The sequence below is a fragment of the Doryrhamphus excisus genome, chromosome 17 (genome assembly GCF_030265055.1).
Source record: "Doryrhamphus excisus isolate RoL2022-K1 chromosome 17, RoL_Dexc_1.0, whole genome shotgun sequence".
In the NCBI taxonomy this organism is placed as follows: domain Eukaryota; kingdom Metazoa; phylum Chordata; class Actinopteri; order Syngnathiformes; family Syngnathidae; genus Doryrhamphus; species Doryrhamphus excisus.
Window position 1 is genome coordinate 14,544,104 of NC_080482.1, and position 12,327 is coordinate 14,556,430.

The 12,327-nt window shown below is 39.6% G+C and overlaps 1 protein-coding gene across 1 annotated transcript in view; it reads left to right on the top strand.

Annotated features, from left to right (window-relative positions):
• The first annotated feature begins 8,855 nt into the window (after positions 1–8,855).
• Positions 8,856–12,327, top strand: part of mc5ra (melanocortin 5a receptor) — a 30,727-nt gene continuing 27,255 nt past the window's right edge. Inside the window, exon 1 of the mRNA XM_058053880.1 lies at positions 8,856–8,934. The gene's annotated coding sequence lies outside the window, so the exon portion shown is untranslated. The remainder of the gene's footprint in view (positions 8,935–12,327) is intronic.

The window sequence follows — 12,327 nt, forward strand, 5'->3', positions numbered from 1 at the left end:
GCATGGAAGAAAACAGCACATGACGGCAGCATCGCTTTCATGGTCTCAACTTAGCTGCAGACAAAGGATTTTCCAGCATGACGTCAATACAATGCAAAGCTTTGTTTATCAAAGCATGCCCTCACAAGACACACTCGGCAAACTTGATATGTGGGAACAAGTCTGGACGATGATGATTTGTCAATCAAAGCGCCTTTTTGGCACCAAAACGGTTGTGTGTTGTGATAAAACAAGGTTTCGGTTGTGTGTCTTGGTGAAGGGCATCCTGCAGTCAATAACAGCAGGCCTCAGCAGACAACTTAGGAATTAAACAGCTGAAATGAATTCATCAGGCTCCTTTATCGACATCAGGAAATAAAAGTGTCGCTTTACAGCCGACAGGAATGCAACTGATGATGATACATTTTTTGTTCAAATTTCATTTGTATTTCCAATACTGTGTCTGTACAATTGTCCCTCGCTATCCTGAGATTCCAATATTGTTTCCTCAGTAGATCACAGCTTTTCAAAAAAATATTTAAAGAATAAATAAAGATTACTGTTTTGCGGTTGACTTATGGCCTATGATTAGTCCAAATATATTGAAAGACACGTAGCATTGTAATACTATGACAACACAACAGTTGTACACAGTAAGCCAAGGTTATGCAGTATCTCATGACATACTAGTAGCTCCTAATCTCTTTTCAAGTAGCTCTCCAAAGGCTTTACTCATTTCTTATCAACTCCTATACCCACTAAATTAAAAAGTGGGGTTCGGCAGTAGTCCGGAAGTCCTCGGGAACACTTAGGAGTGTGATCAACCTGGAGGTTGGCATTTTGGCAAGCGTTAAAATTGACAAGTTTTGTCAAGAAACATGAAATCCAAGGAAATACAGCTGGAATAGGTGCAGATTCTGGAAGATCTAGAAAGCTTTCTGTGTGGGTTATTGTGTGTAGCTGCTCTATAGGAGTCCACAACTCAAAAGGACCAAAAATGAGCATAATGGGTCCCTTTTAATGACTGATTCTGGTGGTTCATCTATTCTTACTTCCTTGACTGCTGCTTTCCACACAGTGGACCATGCTATCGTTTTAGCTCACTTGGGTGTGGGTCTCAGGGAGACTGGGCATGAATGATTTAGGTCTTACCTGTCAGGGAGATCCGTTACTGTGGGACTTGGGGATTTCACCTCATTCACTGCCCTCTTTGATTGTGGAGTACCCCAGGGCTCAATTCTTGGGCCCATCCTATTTTGCTGTGTACCTGGTCCCACTTATTGCAATATGCAATATTCGGAAAACCTGGCATTCCCTATGACTTTTATGCAGATGACTGCCTAATCTACTTCCCACTTACGAAAAATGACCATACCCCTGTGACATCCCTTCTCCACGTCAAGGTCTGGTTTGCCCAAAAAGGTTTAAAGCTCAATGAAGGATTTCCCCCCCCCCACACAACTCTGTACATCCTACAGCCACCAGCCTTGGTGTCATAACAAATAGACAAATCAAAGCCGTTGTAAAATCCAGTTTACATTATTGTCAGCTCAGAAAAATCGACTAATTCTTATCTTTGCGACATTTTGAAGAAGTCATGCACTCTTTTATTTTATAGGTACATCCTGGACTGATCACCAGCCAATCGCAGGCCATATCCTCAAGTACACGGACGACACAACAGTTGTGGGCCTCATTCAGGACAACAAGGAACTGGCTTACAGGGAGGAAGTGAAACACCTCGTGGATTGGTGCAAGACGAACAACCTGGTCCTGAATGTTGACAAAACAAAAGACATCATTGTCGACTTCAGGAGATCCAGACCCAGCCACACTTCACTCTGCATGAACGACACAACCGTAAAAGTTGTGAGCGCAACCAAGTACTTGGGGGTGCATATCACAGACAACCTCGACTGGTCACTCCACGCCTCCTCTCTGGCAAAGGAGGCACAGCGGCGACTGCACTTCCTGCGGCGGATGAGAAGAGCTTCCCTCTCCCCTCCTATCCTTACCACTTTCTACAGAGGGACTATCGAGAACCTGCTGACCAGTTGCAAGGCCTCGGACTGGATGTTACTGCAGAGAGTGGTGAGGACAGCGGAGAAGATCATTGGTACCCCGCACCCCCCCATTAACCTTCCTCTTGTGTTAGCTTTCTGGTATCATCTCTTATGTTAACGGGTGGGTTTTGACCCATGTATTAAATCAGCTATAAAATACACTAAAAACAATAAGTTACCATCAAATTTGCTTCTCATGTCTTGGTTACCTTCTTAGGCTTCCTCATCCATGAAAATGTTGCTTTTAATACTTTTGGTGTGGGCATGTAGGCCTTTTTTTGTCACTATACCCCTCCATTTCTATTTCCAAAAATGGTCAAATGAACCTCAAAAGAATCATATTCATAAATTGAAGGTTCTTTTGTTACCTGGCTATTACTGAGGGATATAGAACATATCTCTTAAATCAATTAGTTGTATTTATTTTCTCATTTTAGTATTAATGACTAAAGAAACATCTATGGTGTTGGGGTGAATTTTGACCCATATATATTCATGTCAAGAAAAGGTAGAAAAAGTGATTGTTTTCAGCAACAGAACTTTAGTATAAAGTGAAATGAAAAAGCAGAACAGGTCCAGATCTTGGTTCACTGTACTTCTTGCCATTCTTTCCATGATCCAAATTGTAAATGTGAAATCAGCCATCAGTCAAATGAGTGAATTCACCTCACATGTCTGGACCTTGTTTTTCTGCTGGTATACTGGAAAAGCGGTCAAAATGAGAATCCCCTGAAGCTTACATGATGAGAAGAGGAGCTGGTTGTCATTGTGTTGGCTAATTGGACACTTATGATTTCAGTTTTGGCTCAAAATATTGCTTTATAGTCATATTATTATAACCGGGTCCAAACCGACCCTAACAATACAGTGGTCATAATTTCAACCGGACCATTTTAAAATGTAGTAAAAATGATTTTTTTGGTTTTATTTTGTTGAAATAGAGTTTCCTGACAAAGTCAAAAAGCCTTGATGCAATAAACAAATGTTGATTCTTTTTATGCATTAAAATGTAAAACGTAAAACCCTAACACAAGAGGAGGGTTAAGGCCATAGCAAACAGCCGCTGCGTATCAAGAGCCCATCGGGTCTACTCTGACCCCACACACCCCCAGCATGGACTGTTTTCTGGCCTGGCGTCGGAGAGAAGGCTCTGCAGCATCCGCTGTAGAACAACCAGGTTTAGAGACAGCTTCTTCCCCCAGGCCATCAGACTGCTCAATGCCAAATAAGCCCCTCTACCTGCGCACACACATAAAACTTCAATTATTATTATTATCATCTATTTATTCCCCACATTATTATGATTATTTATTATTATTTATCTTCTTTTGTCTCTGGTATTATACGGGAGCCAGGCTGTCACGTTCTGGCTTGAGAGCTTTACGGTTCGACCCCAGGTTGCAGAGATGACGACCCAATTTCAGGTAAAAATATATTTAATGATGCTATGCAGCAGAACGACGCACTAGCATGACCAACTCAAACATGGCAATGACCTGACCAAGAAAGGAGAGCACACCTGAACTAAATATGAATCACAAATAATAGGAAACAGGTCCTGGAGATAATGGAAATCAAATGAAAACAGAACAGAGCAACACAGGAAGTTAATACAAAATAAGGGTATGAACTAAGAACAGAAGCAAATAAGGAACTGAAGAACTAAGTGCCATAGTTCCTCCCCATATTGTGAGTCACACCTTTCCGAGTGATCTGACCATATTTGCAAGATGGTGGCGGTGGCGATGATGATGATGCCATAACAAACCAACAGTAAGCTCTTACAATGCTACCTAGCCTTGCGAGTAGCAGCTCAAAGCCTGAACTTCATAGCAACTCTGAATCTTCTTGAAGAAATTTCCCGGGCCGTAACAACGACACATAAAACACACCTAAAACTTAGGGCAATAATTATAAAACATTTCATCCAAATTGCAAACCTAATGTCATTTCATTTCTCTTTTAAAACACATTGAAATACATGGAAATGAGTCATTATATTACAGTAAATATTATTTTATTACAATACTTTAACTATTTCCACAGTTTTTGAATGTTTAATGCGATTTGTGATTTGTCTACTTTTTCAACGGTCATTGAATGCACCGATGCACGATGCAAAGAGGGCTGTATGGATGTATTTGGATGTATTTCCCCCCTTTTTCTTTCACCTCATACTTGCTCCTGAATGCTGATACTATGTGGGAATGCATAAAGGTAAGATTTGATGACTTTGAGTGCTAATGTGCATCATTGTGGTAGTTCCATGCTAAGTTGCTAACGCTAGCAACAAACTGGACTTCAGCCACGGTCATCACATTGACAGCCCGTCAATAGCAGCTGGAACTCCAATTTAGCTGGCAGTTTGATGCAAAAATCAGCAGAGAGATGTAAAAATGTGAAACCAATGGTTAGTTGGGCCACTCTTATGCCAAGGTAGCACTGTATATGACAATAAAAACAATACCTGCACTGCTCCAGTCTCTGGCAGGCCATGGAATCCGTGATAAGTCAAACACAGCGACAGTAGATACAAATAACTTTGGTCTTGCTACAAGAGTCATCTGCCAGGGCTTTGAAGCTAACTTTACCATTCTAAATACTCTTTTCTTTCTCCATTTCCCATCAATATTTGTTTTAGCTTGTGGCTACAGAGTTACCATGCTTCAATCAAACTACGGTGGGGGCCGAGGGTCAAACAGGCCTCAAAAAATTTGATGCGTGAACAAATTCCCGCCATTAAAGGAAACTTCCGTAAATGTGTCATTTAAGTGTTATCTTTGACAACCCTAATAATAATTAATTGTGCTTGAACCGAAGTAAAACTAAAATCATGCTGTTTGGTAACAATGGAAAAGACACGTACGAACAAATACAAATACATCCATAATAATAAATAATCCATAACGCTGCCTATAGACAACATTTTCTCCAAAATCACAAATACTAAAACTTGCTGATATAGTTAATTTTCAAACAGCTAAAATAATGCATAAAACACCAAAATGTCATCCAATACTTCTCTACAAGAGAGGTGAAATATGATTAAATATGAATATGAACTAAACTTGAAACATTCAAGGTTAAAAAGCCATAGCATTTCAGAATGTGGACTCGAACCATGGAAAGGAGTAAGGACCTCAAACAATGCACAACAATGAGACATTTAAAAAAACAATACAAGCAGTTGATGTTTGCTAAATACAAGGATGAAGAGTCTTGAACCAGTCATGATGTGTTCATTCGTTATTATATATCACCATTTTGATTGTTATATCAATGATCATTATTTGTTATTATTGTAAAAATCATCATGATGTCACTTAAACGTTACATTACCTTACACTTCTTTATGTGTATAAAAATGAAAAATCATACCTGGAATACAGGAAATGAACAAATGTAACAATAATGTTACAACTGACAACTTAAAGCTGGTATTATTTGCGGATGATACCACTGCTTTTTGTTCTGGAGGGAGTAAAGACAAAATCATTAGAAAGGTCAGAGAAGAAATGGTCACACTAAAAAGATGGTTTGATGATAATAGATTGTCCTTGAACCTAAATAAAACTAAAATCATGCTGTTTGGTAACAGCAGAAAGGACACGCACCAGCAAATACAAATAGACGGTGTGGACATTGAAAGGGTGAAGGAAAATACATTTCTGGGGATCACAATAGATGAAAATATGAGCTGGAAACCTCATATTACAAATATACAACATAAGGTGGCCAGAAATATTTCAGTATTGAACAAAGCAAAATTTGTTCTCAATCAGAAATCACTCCACACTCTTTATTGCTCTCTGGTTCTACCATATCTTACTTATTGTGTGGAAATATGGGCTAATAACTATAAAAGCAATCTTCACTCGCTAAATGTACTGCAAAAAAGGTCAGTAAGGATAATTCATAATGCCGCCTACAGAGAACATACTAACTCCTTATTTCTAAAATCACAAATACTTCAACTTGCTGATATAGTTCATCTTCAAACAGCTAAAATAATGCATAAGGCTAAAAACAACCAATTAGCTAAAAATGTCATCCAATACTTCTCTACAAGAGAGGAGAAATATGATCTCAGGGAAGAAGTACATTTGAAACACTTCTATGCTAGGACTACGTTATGCTAGCCATAGCATTTCAGTATGTGGAATCAAACTATGGAATGGATTGAGTAAGGACCTCAAACAATGCACAACGATGAGCCAATTCAAGAAACAATACAAGCAGTTGATGTTTGCTAAATACAAGGATGAAGAGTCTTGAACCAGTCATGATGTGCTATATATATCACTATATTGACACGCACTATGGTACACATTATGGCATTGGATGCTCATATCACCTCGTACTTCGGTACGAGGTACATTATTAAAAAAAACAAAAAAAAACCTTAAACTGTATTATGGAAAGCAGGAAGTGAACAAATGTAACAGTTAGTGATTGTAAAAGTACCAGATGGAGGGGTAGGATTTAATAAGCTTTGCTTCTTCCTACTCCTTTTGGACATGTGGAACTGGGAACTGATTATGGGATGCACTCAATTTTAATCTGATGCATGTTCAAATGACATAAAACCATTACCATTAGCAATTGTTACAATGTAACAATAACAAATACATATACATATTTCCTGTGAAATGAATTGTGATGTATTCCATTGTTACCTGATGCATGTTCAAATCAAATGAAACAATTACCATTACCATAGCTGTTTAAAGCATTACCAGGTCAAGACATTTTACTAATTGTCATTTGTAGGAAACCAGAGTAGCAAAATAAAAAGTTCTGCTGGAAAAAGTCAAGCAGGGAACTACTCCACAACCAGGTAACCAATCAAGCCACTGCTGGAACTGCCAAGCAAGGCCAATGTACAGCCAAAAAGGACCCGAAGGCATACAACACAAGTAAGAGCTACACAAGGAAGGCAGCATGGAAGCACGAGTCAGCATGAAGGTACAATCTGGCACCGAATGCATCGAGGCACCTGGCTCAAGTGCCACAGGTAATGAGATTGCTGGCAGGAATGTACCAGTGGCTCCTCCCCAGCAGGCAGCTCATGACCATGGGTGAGGGTGAGAACATAGATCGACCAGTAAATTGAGAGCTTTGGTCGCCCAGGCAACCACCCTCAACCGCCACCCAAAACACAGTGCACCAGACTCTTAGGCTTGCTCCCGCAGGTGGTGGGTCTACGAGGGAGAGATCCCATGTGGCTTCTTCAGGCTGAGCCCAGCCGGGCCCCACAGGTGAAAGCCCGACCACTTGGCGCTCCCCTTCAAGCCCCTCACCTGGGCCTGGATCCAGGGTAAGGCCCCGGTATCCCACATCCGGGAATCATTTTTCCCGATCATGAAAACCAATATTTGTATATAACACATTCCACGGCGGTCTAGTGGTTAGTGCACAGACCTTGCAGCTAGGAGACCAGGGTTCAATTCCACCCTCGGCCATTTCTGTGTGGAGTTTGCATGTTCTCCCCGTGCATGCGTGGGTTTTCTCCGGGTACTCCGGTTTCCTCCCACATTCCAAAAACATGCTAGGTTAATTGGCCACTCCAAATTGTCCATAGGTATGAATGTGAGTGTGAATGGTTGTTTGTCTATATGTGCCCTGTGATTGGCTGGCGACCATTCCAGGGTGTACCCCGCCTCTCGCCCGAAGACAGCTGGGATAGGCTCCAGCAAACCCCGTGACCCTCGTGAGGAAAAGCAGGAGAAATGAATTAATTAATTTTTTAACAATACACTTTTTTCCCCAAACTGTATTTTGTTTTGTTTACTATTATAATGACATTATTTTCCCTGCTAATATTATGACATCATTGTACAATGACAATTTTTTTTCCTTTTGAGGAATTGTTTCACTTTATTGTTGTAATTTCATTCATTCATTCATTTTCTACCGCTTATCCTTACGAGGGTCGCGGGATGCTGGAGCCTATCCCAGCTGTCTTCAGACGAGAGGCGGGGTACACCCCTGGACGCCGGTAGGAAAAACGGTAGAAAATGAATGAAAACACATTCCACCACAGGAGATATGTCCATATGTCATGTTACACCTATCAGTATCGGATGATATCAGTATTGGAAATTGAGTTGGACAATATCGGCATATCGGTTTTCAACAAAAAAGCCTATATCTTCCCTAATTTGTATTATTCTTATAGTTAAAAAAAATGTACATTCTTTTTTACACTCACTTACATGTAAGTCATTTATATTCCCATGTTACCATTTTATTGAAACATATTTAATAGGTTATTTACGTGTGCTCTTGTTAGCTGTTGTTATGTCTTTAGAACGCACAGAAAGAGAAAGACGAGCATTAAATAATAATGGCCATCGGAAAATGTGGGTCGCAGGTTGAGATTTTTTGTGAATCCCTGATTCCCTGTAAATACAGTACATTTTACTACATACTGTATTGTATATAACTCTGGGAAAAACTGTTGATTTTTGTTAATACTTGGGTCGTTTATATTGTTTATTTTTCTATATTGTGTATTTTATACTGCTTAACTGATTCTGTACTCTTGCTGCTGTGCAATACAAATTTCCCCACTGAGGGACGAATAAAGGCATATCTTAATCTCTTAATCTTAATCTTTTCCATAGTGTCTGGAGTGTGGATTGGTGGTGCTGCACTGCCCACTATGAATCAATGACATTCATAACCTCTGTCACGAACTCCCTTACACACACACACACACACACACACACTAGCTCTCTCATACAACCCCCCGCCCTCTGTCTTGTCCGTGTCTCTGTGAAAGTGTGTGACAGGAGCATCCTGACTTTCATTGGTAAAACCATGAGTGTGATGTTCCTCATCCAGACATCCACCAAACCACCCAGGATTTGAGTCCGGGCTCCTTTGAGAGGTGAGTGACTTCTTCTTCCATAGATATCCATACTGCACTCGGTTCGTCCACATACTTTGACATGCACTTGTCAAAAGTGACCACTTAGCTTCCAGGTGTCACCCTTAATATTCTTTTCCCCAACCGCTTAAATGCTAAATGAGTGAGCGAAGGGTGACGGATGACTTTATGGATGTAACGCATACAGTCAGTGTTGGTGCAAAGGTGACTGCTGGACGGATAGAATGGATAGTACATTCACAAATAGTGGTGAGAACAATACAGGGTGCGATTCATGGACAACCTGACTTGACAATGTGGGACTGGCTCCAGAAGGTTCCATCAATTAAGGACAGAGAAGAAGCTCAAATACATATATAAAAAGGTGAGATCAAAGGTGGATGTTAAAACGGTTGCAAAAATGCTTGTAAAAATAAACAAATACACAAGTCTACATGGGGAAGGGTAGGATCAAAAATAAGATTTGGAACATGAAGCATCCAATGTAAACTGTATATATGATTCAAATCACTACAACCAGAACCAAATACTACTAATTTGACTAATAATCTGCCGTAGCGTCAACCACAAAACTGCAATCATTTCTAAATTCATTTTCCGGGATCGAGAGAAGCCACGTAATTAGAAGCGTGGAGTGGTGAGATGTGACTGTATTTTCTGCTCCTGTCTATAAGTGATATGCATAAATTGAATAAATTGTTAATCACAGCTGGGAGCGCATGATCGGCATTTTAAAGCAAGTATCGGGTGATACCGATCAGTGGCCGATCGATCGGAGCACCCCTTGTTGTGATAATATGTAGTATTCTACACCGGTCACGAGGTGCCAGTAATATTACATTGATGAAACACTGCAGGAAGTGTGCTACCCAGAAAAAAAAACAAAGAACTCTCCCAATGTTAAAGGGGATCTATTATGCTCAATTATTGAGTTGTGGACTTCAGTCTATAATGCTACACAGCCAACAGACAACTACTTCCTTATACTACATAAACACAGTTAGGACACTGATAAATTATAAATTGTTACTGACAGCAGGGCTCTACATTAAAAACAAAAATGACTTGCCCATGGGGAATCCTTAAGGTGACAACTACTTGCCTGAACTTGCCCCATGTAAAATGAAAAGACTGCCATAATGATATCATATATCAATATATGCTGATAATACATCAGATAATAGTACTGATGCATTGTATTTGGAGGAATGTCTGAAACGTATGTTAACATGGCATGCCATACTACCTTACACATGGTAGTCGTAGTAAGCAGTGATATTTATAAGTTGTGCACCACAATGAAACATTATTGAATAGACACATTTGTGTACTAGTAAAGTGTTTTGAATCCAGAAAAAAATGCTCAATTTGTCAAACAATAATTTGTGAAGCAAAGGTGAGAAAAATCCAGCGAGAAATGGAACGCGCTAGATTTTGTAGCTTGTGCAAAATCAGCACTTGGTATTGGATCTAATGGGTGGTGTTTCATTGTGACCACTTCAAATTGTCACAGCAATGTGATTCACTCACCTGTGCCATCATTTGATTCGCTGCCGCTAATAAAATACTTGTTTAGGAGGCACTGGTTCATCACTTTTTGCTCTTTTCCTTCACAAGTTGTTGAAGAATTAGACCATGTTGGCAGGGACGCCATGATAGATGTTTTCCTAGTCAAACCATCGCTCATTGGTTGATCGCCAACAAGAACGGGTGTGGGTAAAACGCGATTCTGATTGGTCCATTTCAAGATTTGCAAGGATTGGTTTGCAAATTAGCACCGGAATTACACAGTCCGTGTTTTACCAACACCCAACAAGAACCGCTTTTAAAAAAACTCTTGGCAGTATGGCATGCCAAAGTGCACTTGCCCGACGGGAATATCACTGATTGGATTTACTTGCCTGAATTTTGTTTTAGCTTGCCCCGGGCCATCGGTACATCGTTATTGTCGAGCCCTGGACAGCTTGCGCGTCTGACTCTTCAACATGACTAAGTAACGTTGGAAAGCCATCTGGCTTCAGTAACAGTTTGGCGGATAGTTTTGGCAGCTTTGCCCATGTTCACAAAATATCCCATACTTTTCTTTTCACCGATGATCTGCGACTCCAATCACTTCTGACTGATGCTCAACTCTTTAGGCAAGTTAGCTTTTCCCCGTACATGAACAAACCTGGCAGCCATTGCTCCGTGCCACAGTGAAATCTTCGACAAAACAGTGCAGCAGGGGGTGGGGGGAAAGGCCTACACCTTGTACGTGGCCACAACCATTCAGCCGGTGACTTCGTTATATTATACTGTATATAGTCACAAGGTGCAATTGGCACAGCGTTTGTCACAATGCCTCCACGTTTTCTTCAGCTTGTCTCTATTTTGGTTTGTATATAAAGTTACTGGCATTGACTGGCCACAACATTAGGTACACTTGAAGCCGCACAATAGTGGCATCAAGCATTCTGCGTTCATGGCTGGCATAAAATATTACCCCCCTCTTAATAAGTTGCAGTATTCACCTTGACATCTTAAACTTATTTCATAAAATAGATGGTGTTTTTAACAGGACAGCAGACACGATCGTGCATCAGTCACTGAGGGTGTTTTTTTTTGTCTGCCTGGTGATATAAAGTCAGTTGGAAAACGTCTTGTAGTACTGAACGTGGTGCTTTTGAGAAAAATACAGTCAGCAAGGCTGACACATTATTGCCGTGTTTGCAACTTCACACAACTCATATTTATGAAATAAATATCATAAATATAAATAATTCAACAATAAATTCTCAATGATTACTTACACACATACACACAAAATTGAATAATAAACAATACATAACTTTTAGTACTTCAGATTTAAAATAATTTAAAATTTCTGGGGATCACAATAGATGAAAATATGAGCTGGAAACCTCATATTACAAATATACAACATAAGGTGGCCAGAAATATTTCAGTATTGAACAAAGCAAAATTTGTTCTCAATCAGAAATCACTACACACTCTTTATTGCTCTCTGGTTCTACCATATCTATAATAATATATAATATTATATATATATATATATATATATATATATATATATATATATATATATATATATATATATATATATATATATATATATATATATATATATATAATATTATATATATATATATATATATATATATATATATATATATCCATACTGATATCCATACTGATATCCATACTGCACTCGGTTCGTCCACATACTTTGACATGCACTTGTCAAAAGTGACCACTTAGCTTCCAGGTGTCACCCTTAATATTCTTTTCCCCAACCGCTTAAATGCTAAATGAGTGAGCGAAGGGTGACGGATGACTTTATGGATGTAACGCATACAGTCAGTGTTGGTGCAAAGGTGACTGCTGGACGGATAG